The sequence below is a fragment of the Aphis gossypii genome, chromosome X (assembly GCF_020184175.1).
Source record: "Aphis gossypii isolate Hap1 chromosome X, ASM2018417v2, whole genome shotgun sequence".
NCBI lineage: Eukaryota > Metazoa > Arthropoda > Insecta > Hemiptera > Aphididae > Aphis > Aphis gossypii.
This window is the reverse complement of record NC_065533.1, coordinates 18,359,801-18,376,428: the sequence shown is the minus strand read 5'-3', so window position 1 is coordinate 18,376,428 and position 16,628 is coordinate 18,359,801. Positions and strand designations below refer to the sequence as shown.

The window sequence follows — 16,628 nt, the reverse complement described above, 5'->3', positions numbered from 1 at the left end:
TTTTAGAAATTTTTGGTATGTATACAAATTTCTATAAAGCTTGAAATAAATGTGATTTACAATAAACTAAAAAAAATATAAATGTACCTATATATAGATCGAAAAATTATATATAGCAATGTAGGTGGGTATACCATTATACCGACATTTATAATAGACAAATATGACATGTTCGAACATAAATGTTTTTATATAATCTAGCTAATGTTTATTTTCATAAGGTTAAAATTTATTATTTGAAATTTAAATAAATAATATTTGTCGTTTATCAACAAATTTATTGATATGATTTAACCTCGATTTAACTATACATTTTGTAAAAACGCGATTTAAAACCGATTTGTTACACTACTATAAAAATTATTTTTTATAGTAATTTTTAAATTATATTGATATTTATTAATTTATGATTTTATTATGATTATTTATTTATTTATATGAAAATATAAAAAAACTCTTGCTATATATTTTCAGGTTATAATTAAATAAACCATATTGCTGATTGCTAAATGGTAACGCAATTTAAATCGGATAAGCTTCTATGTGTATAGAAATAATAATTAAAACATTTTTAAACTTTACCGAATATCTCTATGAAAAATATGAATGCTCAATGCTAGCAATAGATAGGTAGTACTAATTTTGTATAAATAAATGCGTCCAAGTTTAATTATTCATTTATTGTTTCATAGAATACTTTATCTATGTATATATTTAGTCATCACTCATCAAAGTTTTCTTTTTTCTAGTACGTAGATTTATTTATTTACCATCTGTATTCTGTATATTGTATACACATCACAGCAAATTAATCCAATGTAATCGCGTACTAAGAACTTTTAAGTTTTAATCAATAAAATAAAATTATATTTTCATCGTTATGTACGTATACCTAATGTTAAAAAAATATTAATATTAACGATACTGGCCCCATCGGTCATCACTGATGAAAAAACTGTGCTGGCCACTTTCAGAGAAGAATGTTACATTTTTATTGAAATACAAGGATTGTCAACTAAATATATTGCTATCCAGTTCATTGTTTATTTTGCAAACAGTTACAGTTGAAAATATTTTAACCCAGTAAGTTACTTTTCAAAAAAGTGTTATTACTATAAACGTAAGTATTTTAAGTGGTTTAAGGCTTAGTATGTACAATTATACAGTAAATATGATGAATTCTTTAGGATTCCATTATGTCCACTTACAAGGTATCATTCTGTGTAAAATGCGGCCAAAAAACTGGATGGATGAGTCCAGTGGTTTTGAAAATGACAAGAAACAGAGTACCGGGATTACGCGGAAAGTGTTGTAAATGCAAATGTAAGAAATCTACATTTGTGTGTTTGAATTATTATAAGAGACAAGTACAAAAGTGGTAAGATTTTTCATGTTTCATACATAAATGAAAAAACGATAAAATAAATATTTAGTAAAGTATTGATCCAAAACATATATGATTCTTTTAGGAGAAAAAATATTTATCTACTATTATTATATATAATTAAAACATTTTAAAAGTAAAAAAAAAATATTTTTTTTTTTAGTAAACGTTCTGGATCACGTAAAGCTCATTAATGTTTGAAAACAAGATAAAGCGCATATTCGCAGAGCAAGAAAATTATTTTAATGCATTAAAAAATATTTCAAATGGATAAATATTAGATATAAATGATGTATTTCTAAATACAAAAATAAATAATTTATTAACTAACCCAAATGTAAGATTTATTTATTCAGATTTATATAACGATTATGATTTAGAAATAATGTTACGCATAAATGTTATTTATCGCTAAAATTATAAAGTTACAAAAATAGAATAATATGATTTTACATTTTCAATATACCTACTGTATACAGTTATTACCACTATAGTACTATACCATTGTCTATTATAACATTATGCTGTTTAAAATACCAAATATATCTTTCGATTAAACCCGTGCAGATGATATAGATGCAGTATGCACATACGAGTGCAGCGAATAGTGCTTTTCCTGCACCTGCAATTATTTATTAAGGCTATTTCATATTTATTTTGTTAAATAAAACGTATACATAGTATAAAATACTATAAATAATTGTAAAAATACATAATCAAAATTAAATTTAAATCAAATTCAATATTTGTTTTTCAATGAAAATTAAAATTATCTATCAATGTGATGATAAGTTAATTTAAAATATACATTTACGAACACAAAAATGTATATTATTCTATTTGCAGGCAATAATCGTTAAACAGAGCACATATTTACGTTGAATAATATTTGATAACTATTTCTGTTTTTAATAATAATAACTATATTTTCGTTAAAATTAAGCTTCTAACACATAAAACTTTCCTAAAACCAATTTGTTGGTACTTATGAGTTATGATCTATAGATGATTTCAATTGTGGGGGAATGGAAAAAAATCAAACACAAAACAATTCGATTTGTTCAAAACATTACCTTCAGAATTGTGAAAATTAATTAATGTTCCATCTTGTCTATGAAATGTTACATTATAAACAAATCTTAAATTAAAAACTGCAGTGTGAAACCAAATGCTTCTCTAAAAGATAATTAAGACTTTGTTAATCGTCAATCATCCATTCTAAATCCATTAATAATTCAAAACGTACCTATCCTCTTTATTAATTCCTGCTAATCCTCGTATATAGTTGTACATAGACGCCTGAAGTATGAATCGTATCGTAATCTCTTACAGTCTTACTAGTCTTAGATACACTAACGATTGATAAACATACATAATGTGTCATCGTTTCATCAATGTGTGACCTCTGCCGCATCATTTTTCAGAGATTTTCATGTCACAATTTATTTTTTTTTTTCAATTATCGTATGATACTTATATTGCATCAAGTTAATATAGATTGTATGTATTGCTTGTACAAAAATAATAATAATCATAATAATTTCTATTCTCTACATAGAACCCGATAAGAAAATTGCAATTATGGCTTATGGTCTATAATGCTTTACGGTGATGTTAATAAATCATAAACGACCGGTTACCGTGAACTAACTTTGATAAAAAGCTTTATAAAATACCAACATTGATTACTATTTACTACATTATGCTCTCGAACTATTGTCAGTCTTCAGAGTTAAATTTTAATTAGAAGACAATTTGTAATACCTAGTTTATAATTTATATATTATAATGTTTATAATATTACGCCATTGAATCTGCATATTATATTTTATTTACACGTTTTTATGCAATAAATTAATATATGTATAATGTTCAATATCAAAGGTAAGCGAATATAACATAATACCTTATATTTTTTTTACAATATAAATATATTTAATCTTAAGGCCATTTATAGTTTTTCTTATTACTCGTAGTTGGTACGCGTGTGTATGTTTTATTAAGAACAAACTAAACTTTAATATTTATTCACTTTAAAACTGATTGTTTGAATTTACATACAAGCCAGGAAGTCTACACAATAAGCCGTATATTAAACATTGAACTTTTATGATATATTATTAAAAAATATAAAATAAATTTATTTTTGCTGGTGTTTTACATTTGAAAGAACTATGATCAATGACAAATTGTTCAAATAATTTTAAATACAATGTAAAAAAGCGTAATAGTTAAATATTATTATAGTTTTTGGTTTTTGGTTTTTTATGCATTATTATTTATTACAAAATTTCAAAGTAAATCGAATATATTTATTAGATGTTTGGTTATTTTGTAAATTTTATTATACTCTAAATATCACAGAAAGAGTATTATGTTATTTAAAACTTTTTATACTGACTCAAATTAAATAAAAAATGTTTTTAAAAATATATCCGTTGTTTATCGAATACTATAGGTACGAATTTTATTAATAACTGATAAAAAATTTAATTTAAGATGAAAAAAATAATGCATCAGCACCATACATTTAATCGAGTAGGTTCCTCTTTTATCTAAATACTTAAATATAAAAATAAAATTTTTACTTCAGTATTTAATATTAATTACAAGTGGTCGACATTTAAATATTTTTTTATTCTTTTTCAGTCAACAATATAAGTTTACATTTAAAACTGAAATGTTGATTGTGATTTTACCAAGAAAAATAAAAAGCTGAAATTATTTAGAGAAATATGAAATATAACAATTATTTAAGGTTTCATACATACTCTAGATAAAAAATTTCAATAAAAAAAATGAACTTTTTATTCTTTTGACGAATGTTAACATTGTGTCATTGTTAGTTAAATTCACTACACTAAAATATTATTTTTTGATTTTTGTATTCCAAATTCCTATAATATATCAATATCGTTTTCACAAAAAACAAAAGACAGCGTATTATTTATTTATTTATTTATACCTACATGTCCTACAATCCTACATAAATAAAATTATTCCTGTAACTATAATAACGTCATATTATGGAGAAAAAAAGTTACTATTTCACAAAAAAATAAAACTCTTATCTAAATGATAATACCTAAAAATGTTGTCAATTTTTAATTTTAATTATTTATATTTTCTACGAAATTGCAAACTCATAGAAATGAGTGAGATAACTCATGGAAATATCAGTAATATAATGTTTTAAATATAATTATGGTACCTACATGGTGCACGCATATTCTAAAGCGAAAATTTTCATAAAGGGTGACGGTCACTATATCGACGCTACCCTGTTAGCCAAAACGCGTGGTAGTATATTTATACTGCGTAGTACGTATAAAGCCTACGTAATCATCAGAAAAGTGTCACGTATCCCGCATATCCTCTTTCTTAGCCAACCTTGCTAAATGTTTGTAGTGGAAATAGATATCCTAATATTTATTTTATACTCCGTATTAGACGAGTATAAGTATAATAGGAATATGTACTCGAAGCTCATGTGTACCAGAAGCCTGAGCACACCCTAATGTACAAGACAATCGTTAATATACATCAATAGTTAAATAAAGTTAAACATAGAATTTTATTAATTTTTCCACGATGAATATTTTTTTTATACATCAAAAATAATTTCTTAGTAATTACTAGTGCAGCTTGCATTAACGATTTTGTCATAGTGCGACTATTAGATTATTTAAAACATGTAGGTAAGTTACTCATAAAATATAAAAAATAATTATAATTGATGAAAAATATTGAAAATGTATCAAACATAACATTAAAAATATAAATAATTGTATGTTCAAACTTGAGCTTTGACACATAATTACATTAACATATGCAATATACCTATACTACGTATAAACGTTTATTTTAAAAGGAATCGCTGAAACATATTTTAAAATGACGATTATTTTATCAGTAAATATTTTAGTTAGAAATTTATTAACTTCATTTTTTACAATTCAAAGGTCAAAAATATAAATGTAATTTCCTTGCAAGTACACCGTACCATTATAAAGACTGAACATTTTTTAAAAATTAGTAACGGAAATCAGAATACGCGTTGAGTTCAATTGTTGGAATTAAAACGAATAATTTTTACCTAAAAATACGAAATAGTCAGGTCTCTTAAAATTCTTGTCAAGTGCGAAAAGTAATTTATATATTCATTGCTAGTTTAATTAATTATTATAAAAATTAATTAAACTTCATATATGAAGTCCTTAGCAATTTATTCATTTTTATGAATTTTTATTACACTTAATATAGAGTATATTAAATGAAATATTTACCAAATCTCCAAGAAATATTTTAAAAATGATAAATAATTGAACAAGTACAAAATTGTATAAGTATCATTTTGTCTATACTCTATAGTATCGCAAAATTTGCAAACAATATAATGTCATAGTGACCAGTTTACTATATTATAAGTTATTATAATTACGAACATTTGTCAAGTAAATATGATACTTAAAAGTTACACAGCAGTCCTAATTGAAATAATAAGGTGGTAATAAATATTATAACTTAAAAATCTTTTAGAATACACAACTTACTATAGTCTATCATCGATTAGCTGATTATAATCAATGCTTAAAGTTGTGTATTCTTCATTTTAAATTGATTGAAGTAGGTATAGTTTGCATGTTAAACAAAAATTGAAATACTAGTTGTGCCAATTTTTTGTAAAAGGACAAAAGGTCCTGTAAATAAATAATTGTGTATAATTGCAAACGTAACTTGCGGTTTTATAAAAATATTGCTTTTGTGTAAAAGAAGTCAGTCAACAATTTTCGCTTACATGTATACTGATTATATATTGGTATACCAGTCACTATATTCCAAGAAATTTTGAATTGGCACTTAAACAATGTAAAAGATTAATCACCTTGAAGTGGATATCTTAAATTTTAAGATTTTAAGTTATAACCTTAACCTAACCTTACCAGTCTTTAGATGTGGTATTATTGGTTTAGTATCAAACGACCCTATACAGAACAGGTCAGGTTTTAGGCGTTTCAATATCTACTTCCATAACCACTGCAGCTAAATAAATATATTATATCAGAAACTGAAAGAATGTCGATATCTGACAAGTTAAGAATTCTAGTTGTAGTCACGCGAGTATTGATATTATATCTAAAGACTGGTGTCAAAAATAGAACTCGTTCTGTCCCCTGATCGACTGATTAATAAATTATTATGTATGAATGTTAAGATATTTTCTTTGTATACAAAGATGAAAGATTTTGATTTTTGGGTACCTATACTAAATGGTATCTTCTACTCATTTATTTTAACACTTGGGTTTTACACATACAATTAAAATATAGCTAGGTACATTATGTGTTACAAAAATTTACGATAAAATTTTATTAACCATGTTTGATGAAACATACTCTAGAAAAATTGAGATTTTATTAAGGAATAGCCAATTTAATACGATATAATATAGTAGTATTATAACTCAAGAGCTTAAATTTTAGGGCCTGGATTATAAAATGTCAGGACGTGTCTGACCCAAGGTACCTACTGTTAATAAACTATATTTGCACAATTGCACGACTCATAACTTTTATACCTGATAAATTTTTTTTAATAAATCAATGACTAACAATATAAACTACATATTGACTAAAAATTAAAATTGTAATAAATGACTAGATATTGTAACAATAAATACATATAATATACACATATCATATAATATTTAATAGGTATTTGATTTATATCTATACGTTTATACAACTATATCTATGGCTGATACTTTCATAATATACAAATATAAAATATTTTTAATGGAACTAAAAGTCATATAATTATACAATTAATACATTTTTTTATTGTATTTTTAAATATTATTTATTATACAGTATTTTAATACCTATTTTGGTATTATACCGAATAAACCATTTATCCTTCTTTTGGCATTATTACCTAAATTATTACTTTCAATACACTCTAATGACCTTTTCAAAATATTTTGAAAAATTTTAACCTATCTATACCACAAATATATTTACACCAGTACACGGTAAGTCGGTATTGACTTGTTATCAGCCATCAGGTTAGTCAACGGGTATAGGCCCCAGGCGGCCAGGCATTATATATTTAATTACAATTTACAGCAATATTGCTTAAATGCGAAACAAAACAAACATTTTGTAATTTTGTAATTCATTATAATTTTGAGAAAGAAATTATTGAACAATATGGATAATATTATAATAATATATAATACACATTGTCATTTGTCAGTATTGGAAATGTTGCGATGGCCGCGCGATCGTGACTTTTATATTTTGTTTTTACGATGGTGGTATAATAATTAATAAACCATAATATTTGATTGCATGCACAGTTTTACTGTTACTACAGTGATATCACGTTAGACTGCGATTGCCTAAATCTTAGAAAGGTCATAGCACTTGAACCTTCGCATTTCTATTTTCATTCGAATTATTTTTTAATAAAAATTACTATACATGCGAGTATATTTTTTACACAAAATAATATTTCTCATGTGTATAGCCAAGTATCCTCCAAACATAATAATGATGATTAAATTTGATATTACCTAACAAGTAGCAGTTTAAAATATTGTCTTATTAGTTCATTATCTATAATATATAATACATAATTATTTTAGAAGGAACTTGTTAGCGCAAATAGGGAGGTTAATGGGCTTACCTCCTCCCTGCCACACAAAAAAGTCATAGCCCCTCCAAAAAAAAATATTCAGACAAAACTAATAAATGATTAAAATATAAAATTTGTTGTATAGCCCCCAAGTCAAAAACTGAAATTGCGTTTATAAGTAGTGGGTACTTGTCTCTTGCGAAGATAATACGAGAATAAATGAGTCGATTGACTAAAAAACAGAACATTTAATTTGACACTAAAGGTATTTCTTTTAATATTTAGTTTTTTTTTTTTTTGATTACCTAGAGTCTAATTAATTAATTAATACATTTATTTATTTATAATTGATTGTAAGAATACTGGATTCACTAAAAATAGTTATATGGATTATATTTAGAGGTTGGGTTTTTATGATTTTACATATTTTGTTATGTTTCTACTATAGGCATTCAATTAAATCTTAAATAAGAGTAAGATGCATTATTTTACGATTCATGATACATATAGAATTCATAAAAAACATATAGTATACCTCAATTAATATCTACGTATCTGAGAATAAAAAACATTATTTTTATTTTTGTACATATTTTTCCGGAGAAAATAATAAATAATAATATTACATACCTACTATTTTTATGAAATAAATTTGAACTGAATAATTTTAATATATTTTTTTTATAGACATTAAAAGGATACTTTGCATTTTTAAGGACATAATACATATATCTGGTATTTTAAAAGAATATTAAGAGAATATAAATCCTACCTCTAGTTTATTATAAATATATAATATACGAATATGTATATTGTATTTGAGTATTTCCACAGAAAGTTTGAGACGTAAGTATACAAGTAACGAGTTGACGAGTATATATAAATATGTAGGTATATTATACAGAAATTAATTTTAAAAATATTGTAACGGTTTGGTTTAATTTTTTTATATATATAATATGTTGGGTAGTTAATAACGGCATTTTAAAATCTACCCCCAGGTCACATATTCATTAACATGACATGGCACTTATAAAGTTATAGCTTAATACATGAATATAATATATGATATATTTAAAATTATATGTGTGTTATATCATATTCTGATGTTTTGTCAAAAATTAGTTCAAGTTCATTATATAGTTTCGCATACTAATATATATTATAAACACCTACTATTAAACTATTTAATCGATGTGTAGCATTGTTATTAGAAAAATAAATATTAAAAAATATCTACAGTGATATCAAGATAGAAAATACCTACAAATATACTAAATAAATATTAAAAATAAAGGTTAGTATATATTATTATTTCAATAATTTATCAATGAATTAAAAATTAATTCATCCATTAAAGTAGTGATTCACTTAAAAAGGGTTTTATCGATTTTGCCATTTTATATCAATTCTGTCAGACATTAAATAATATAACTCAAATACAATAGCTTTTTTATCATTTAAATTATCGTCAAACATTTTCATCCACAATGGGAAACCTCAAATAAATATGGAGTGCTAAGAAAAAACCATAAAGTGTAAAATAATAAAATATACAATGTAAAATTTGTTATAAAATTAAATTAAATTGTCACATTTTTAAATGGTGATTTGATGCCAATTTAATATAAGTGAATTTATTATTTTTTATTATTTAAATAATCGTCAAAAGTTAAACTACCTAATTAAAACTTTAAATTTGAGTTATCATTTGTATAAAACCGAATTTGAGAAAATACATAATTCTGATAATGTCAAATTATTGGTATTTGGCAATTCATTTCATTTATTGTATGCGATTTGTACGAGCGTGAGGTGTGCAGTTGCCATGTAATAGTAGATATATTTCAGACTTACAGAAACATTCGAATCATTTAATACTTATTGGGTACTAGTTGGTCTTCTTAGACCATTTACCACATGATAGTCATTGTCAAATTGTTGGTTGTTGTATATATTTATGCAGATACCTATGACCTACCATAAGTGTTGTAAACTATACAAACTCCAATTATCAACGTTTATTGGTCTTAATTAATTTATACATCAAAACAATTTTATTTTCGTATAATACCTATACACAATTAGCTAAATAAAAATAACTCACCGTGACCTGGTTTCACCTGCTGTGCTCCCTCTGTTAACATAAGCACTATTATTTATTAACTGTAACATAATACATATAATTATATAGGTTAAATTGTTCAAATTTAGAAATATGAGAATAAGTGAAAAGTGATAGCTAAAAATAGTCTAGATAAATAGTCTAAAAATAACCAGGCACCTGTATAGAATTCAAGTGCATTAAAAAAAAGCCAATAAAATAAAAAAATAATAAAGACTTAAAAAATAAATACCGACAGATATTTAATAAAATAGTAAATATCTATATAATAATTTATAAATCCCTAAAATATGTAGCCTGCAATTTATTAGTTGATACTATTTTTAAATTTTTAATTGTATTAAATATTCGCTACTTTAGGAGTCGAAAGTAATATAATAAAAATGTACCTATTAAAATACCTTAAAATGTTATTATTATTATGGTTCGGTAGTTCATAGTTTCATACCCTGAAGTATAAAGAACAATAGCCCTATAGGTACGTGCGCCGAGCTCCTGCTCGATCGGAATCTATTTAAGGGCATTATAAAATTTCAAATTTGTGTAGGTATATGTTTAATTATAAAAATATTTTCGAAGTGATCATGACAATTTTTAAATTCAAAAATATATGTCTAGAAATAAACACAATATTGTTGTGTGCAGATACAACTTGATTTTATTTACACAGTTTTTAATTTACAATTAGCATGCACATTAGAGGCACTGTCCAAGTATTGGGACATAAATTGTTCCAGGCTTGATCGGAAATTGAAGTCTACTCATGCCAATAAATAGCATATTATTCAGTTCATAGTTATAATTTAAAACTTATAATTAGGGCTGGGATTTTGATGCAAAGACATCTTTTTTCTGGTGTTTTGAAACGTTGGTCCGTAAGTATAAAATGTGTTTTGGATGATACTGGTCATTTTAAATAGTAGGTAATATTTTTTTGTATTTTTTAACAAAATTAACTTTAAATGCATTTTTTGACAACTTAAGTGCATTTTCTTAGGTTTTAGAGCATTTTTCACAATTTGTTCATAAAATGTACGAAAATTGTTGCAATTAACAAAAGACTTTCAGAAAACTGCCGACAGTACGAAATACGAATAATAAATTATATACCACGACAAGTCATTATCGATAATAATTTTATCATAGCTAGGCCTCGATAAGTATTATTGAATTAGTAACCAACTATAGAACGTCCAGAATTAAATAAATAACAATTAATACTATAGTAATTAGTAATAATACTATAAAAAAAAAAAAATAATAAAGTCTACATTATTTTTCCAATTTAAAAGCTATAATAAATATAATTTAAATGCATTTTTAAAGTGCATTTTTTAAGATTTTTAGGGCATTAATATCCCAGCCCTACTTATAATGCTATACGAAAACAAATATCATTAAGAAATGCATAATATATATTCATAAAAATTGGTATAAATTAAAAATTGTTATAAACATATTTTTAGCATAAAACCACTTGAATGCATATTTCAATTCTCATTTAATAACATTAAAATAAAATATACTTCATGCTTACTATATATTATCTGAAACTATAAATACGGTTTATGCATTACGCAGTGTACCTACGTCCTACATGTTTGAAAACCGCATACACAAAAAGGTACCAAATAAATGATCGTGGTAAATATCACTTTTCTTCAGGTAGGTACTTGCATCCATGGTAATCATATTTTTGTTCCATTGAATGCCGATTATTCACTTAAAAATTGTAAAATGAAAAAAAATCATTAAATAATATTATTTAGGAAAAATTGTTGTAAACACGTACTTAAAAAACTTTTATATTTTACTCGTTAAATAGACTATTTGTCACTAAGTATACTATAGCAAGCAATAAACATAAATAAGAAAAAAATTAATTAGTTTTGAACTTTATTATAATCACTATTATGAATTAATTATTTCATATTTGTATTTAGTCTAGGCTGCGCAGTTAGATGAAAATTGCGACAACATTAATACAAAGATATAAATACGATTAATACAATTAATTCTTATAACGATGTTTTGTAAATCATAATATCTACTCAGTACTCGTAAATGGTAATAGTGATATACTGATATTGAATAGTAACATTGACTATTGATTATGAAAACATTAAATTTAAATATTATTAATTGTATGGTCAATAATAGTAATAACTAATATAAGTAATTAATACCTACTACCAAGGTAGATTGAACTGATAGAAGGTACATCAGGTAAGATAAATACTATGGTAACACTGTTGTACCTACTACTGATAGATATTAGAAAAAAAACCCACGATTAAAAAAAACTAAGGATTTTTTAAAATTCGAGCATTTCTTAAAAAACTTCAAAGTTCAAAGTATATGTGAGTAAAGTATTTGCCTACTTGGTACCGATGATTGATAACTACCTATATAAAAATCAATGATTTTTATTGTATAACAATACACCGGGTTTTGGTGATGAGTAAAAATTATTTTTGCTTTGGATGATATTATAATAATGTGTGTTATATATTATAAACATGATACAAATTATTGATTTTGAGAAATTAGTTTTTCTTTAAGTACCTACTGAATATTTTTTACAATTGTATATATTATAGTTCATAAGTTATAAGAATAAAAAAAAAAGACAAATATGTGATTGTGACCACTGTTTATTATCAATTGACAATTACTAATTATATATAATATTTAATAATGATTAAACATGGTTTTTAAATAAATATGTAACTTCATAACAAATAATGCAATTTTTTTCAAACTATTTGTTAATTCGGAACTTCAACTGTATTTATCTATAGACTCAAGCACTTAAGATATAAACAAAATCGAACGGAAACTAGACACTAAACTTGTATTTTATGATCGACGTGACGACGTATATGTGTAATAATAAAATTGTAAATTGTTAATAATTCTAATTGTATGTTATAAAGATCTGTTGTCTAAAATGTAATTTTAAAAATAAATTATAATGGATTAAAACGATATTGCCGTTAATATATTGTTGTACATGCCCGCTTACAAATCATTGTACTTAACTATATCGTTGATTATAAATACTAAAGAAAAATAAATGACGACAGCTTGCATATAAAAATACAAATAATAACATAGTAATATTATGCTTCTTAGACTCGTTAGTCATTACACATCACTTATATTCACATTTTATATTTTTATATAAACACAATAATTTCGGTGTAAACAGAAATCTTGTACTCGACCTTGTATTTTTTCAAAATTATAATAATAGTATCCTTCTTAAAATGACGCTACTGCAGACTATATATGACGCATTCTATTTCAATTATACATTAATACGATACCTCCTGAACAATTTGATTTGTTTAATGATAAGAATTTTGAAAACAAATTTAAATTAATTTTAGATCTAATTTCCCACATTTTTTACTGTACCTATCACTGTAGGCAATACCAAAGTGAATTAGAAAAATAGGAACATGACATTTTTTTTTTTTTTTGTTAGTATTAACAATAATCCAACATGGGAAATTTCAAGTAAAAATTAACTTCATGACATATTGAAATACTTATTAGAATTAGATCGGTACTTACCTCGGAAATAATATCATAACAAACACATAAATATTAAATAATTCTTGTGTTGCGTTAAATCAAGACAGAAATCACCGATGCCAAATATTTCAAATCCCTTTAAAACGTCAAGTAAAAAAAAAAAAAATTAAAATGTCCGCGTTACACCGTAACGATGACAATAATAAGTAATAACTACCCACGCATTGTGTTAATAATTGACGATTATAATAAATACCTAATAATACAACGTGCGTGTAATCGTCACACGCGAGTCTACACGACCCTCCTCGTATTCCCTGTTGTCGACTTTTGTTGTAAAAGGGTATTCATACCATGTGGCCTATATCTACTATACCTATATAGTATTATACTATATGTAAGTATTAGACGAACACTTTACGGGAAATCCACATGCCAATCCACTCTGCAAACTTAAACTTTAAATACTTATAGCTCATAAACTACTTGTCTGAATTTCGATTTTTATGTATTAAAATACTCCAAAAACATATTTTGCTGCATAGTACATAATATGCGATTAAAAGTGTATCGAAAAATTAAAAAATTATGATGATAATAAAAAATAAAAACTGTTTAAAACAATATTATTAATTATTATATTTAGATTGAAAATTATGTAAAAGAAATATTTTCAAAAATTTTAGATTTTGAAATAATGAGTGTTGTTCATTAAAATAATCACTCTGTATTGTGTATGCAAAAGAGAGAGCAGCGTGACTATAGATCACGAAATTACGTCATTGTACAGTTATAATCCGTTAAAAAATTAAAACATTATTAATTTATTTTAAGTCTCGAACTGATAAGACTTTAAGAGTGCTTATCCATCTGGGCAATTTCCCGGACATAACTTGAGAAATCGAGTAAGAATTTATTGTTTTGTTTTCTATATCAATTACAGCAAAGCTGAAAAATAGTGAACAGTACAATTTGACGAGATGATCAGTATAAGTTTATTTTCATACACAATTTGAATGGCACACATTCCACGTCAGTCACAATAATAATTATTCATGTTTATTCTGTTAAAATACTTAACTACAATACAATTATCTTGAATCATAAGTTTATCGTTTAAACTGTGTAAATTACTTTTTAATACGTTAACACTATTGTAATTATCAGACTAAACTAATATATTAATTACTAATAAACATTAGGACCGATTAATTGATAAATGATACTTAGCTTGGGTGCTTATCAAAACTTGAGGAATAATCTGTTGATTATTGCACTAACGATGCATACATGTATTGTTAGGAAGTTATAATATTATAATTTCATCAATTAAATAATTAACTATTGGTACCAATTAGTAAAAATTAAATGTTTCTATAATTCTAAATAAGTAACTAAAGTCTAAATTAACAGAACTATCAGTAAATAAAATCGATTATTTAAATGTAAAATACATATTATGATCAGTATAATGTATGACATAAAAGAATATCTTTATCTTATAAAATTATACGTCCAATTAATATAAAGATATTGTATTAATGATTATTATTTTTTTAAACTTAATCTAACATAAAATTAAATTAAAATCTTATTTATGTTCAGTAATCAGTAATGAGTAAGTATTCAGCTATAATGAAGTTAATTAAAGATTTATGGTTGGTATCTAACAATTAACATTTAACTTAAAATTAATGGTAAAATTTAGAGCTGATAAATTATTTTATATTAAATATCATCTAAACATCTAAAACATATAGATTGATTACTTATTCATGTTTTAAATTACCTATTATAATTTATAAGCAAATAATTGATAGTACGTATTGTTGTAACGTTTTAAAGATTATTTAAGTAGACATTCTAGTAAAACTCAAGCGAAAAATAGTTATTAGTTTGTAGCCATCATGAGTGACATGAGTGTTAGGACAAATAATTATAAGATAAAATAAAATCGGTCTGAACTCCAAAGTCGATACCTTTAACGATGTTTACTCTTTGTGAGACCAAAGACAACTTCGTTACATTACTCGAAATCAAACGTGAATTAACATTAAAGAACAGAATAAATAAATAAAATCTATTTATGATCAAAGTGTTTAATTAAATAACTATTGACTATGATTCCAAAATTGTGATAATCAAACAATAATTATAATTCATAAATAATGAATAAAAAAAAAAAAAAAACGGAATCGATTAAACCCGATGTTGACTTCCGGGCGCATGGACTTTGCTCACTATACCGTTTAAAATGTATAACTATAACAAAAAGCAGATTTGTAAAAATTTCCATCACCTACAATATTGTTCAAATTTATTCATTCCATTGCGCCGTGTTTATTATGTTACGTAAATGCGCAACACAATATGTATCCACACATCGTCTAATTTATTTTGCACTGTAGTCGATTTCAGACATCAGGCAAATTATATTGTAAAAGGATTAAATTGTTCGTTAACACATATCATAATAATATTTAAAATGGCTTTGATATCTTCAATTTATTAAATATAGGTACATCTCAATACGATTAATACACACCTCGGAATAATTATTTTTTTTATAATATCTACGTATTGAAATATTAGCGAATAGAGATAATAATATTCCCGTCTCTAACATTCGCGGTTAAAATATTATTATTTATTACAAACGAGCAGTTTTAATTTTTCCAATTTCGCAGAACGACGTATGATAATCGTGTGATACCAGCTAATATCACGACGAATGACAGAACGCGCGTTACGTTCTTATCACGGACGAAGGAGGCGGCTCGGAGTCGCCGTTGATAACGGCCGCTCGCACGCGCGTTTACCTCCACACGCGGCACAGGTGTAGCAGCCGCCGCCACTCCGTCACATTTACACGCACCGCTCGTTCAGCAACACGGGCGCGCAGGGTGTCCGGAACGGCGGCGGCGGTCATCGGCCGCGCGGAAA

General features: G+C 25.2%; 2 long non-coding RNA genes across 2 annotated transcripts; one reads left to right on the top strand and one right to left on the bottom strand.

Moving 5' to 3' along the window:
* LOC126551803 (uncharacterized) lies at positions 1-1,720 on the top strand. The gene is made up of 4 exons (XR_007605685.1): positions 1-15; positions 475-1,120; positions 1,188-1,378; positions 1,548-1,720. It is a non-coding gene; the product is annotated as an uncharacterized LOC126551803 (long non-coding RNA).
* Positions 1,721-10,102: 8,382 nt separating this feature from the next.
* LOC126552122 (uncharacterized) lies at positions 10,103-14,114 on the bottom strand. Its single transcript, XR_007605964.1, has 3 exons — positions 13,725-14,114; positions 11,683-11,867; positions 10,103-10,186 (listed from the first exon to the last, which is right to left on the bottom strand). It is a non-coding gene; the product is annotated as an uncharacterized LOC126552122 (long non-coding RNA).
* Positions 14,115-16,628: the final 2,514 nt, after the last annotated feature.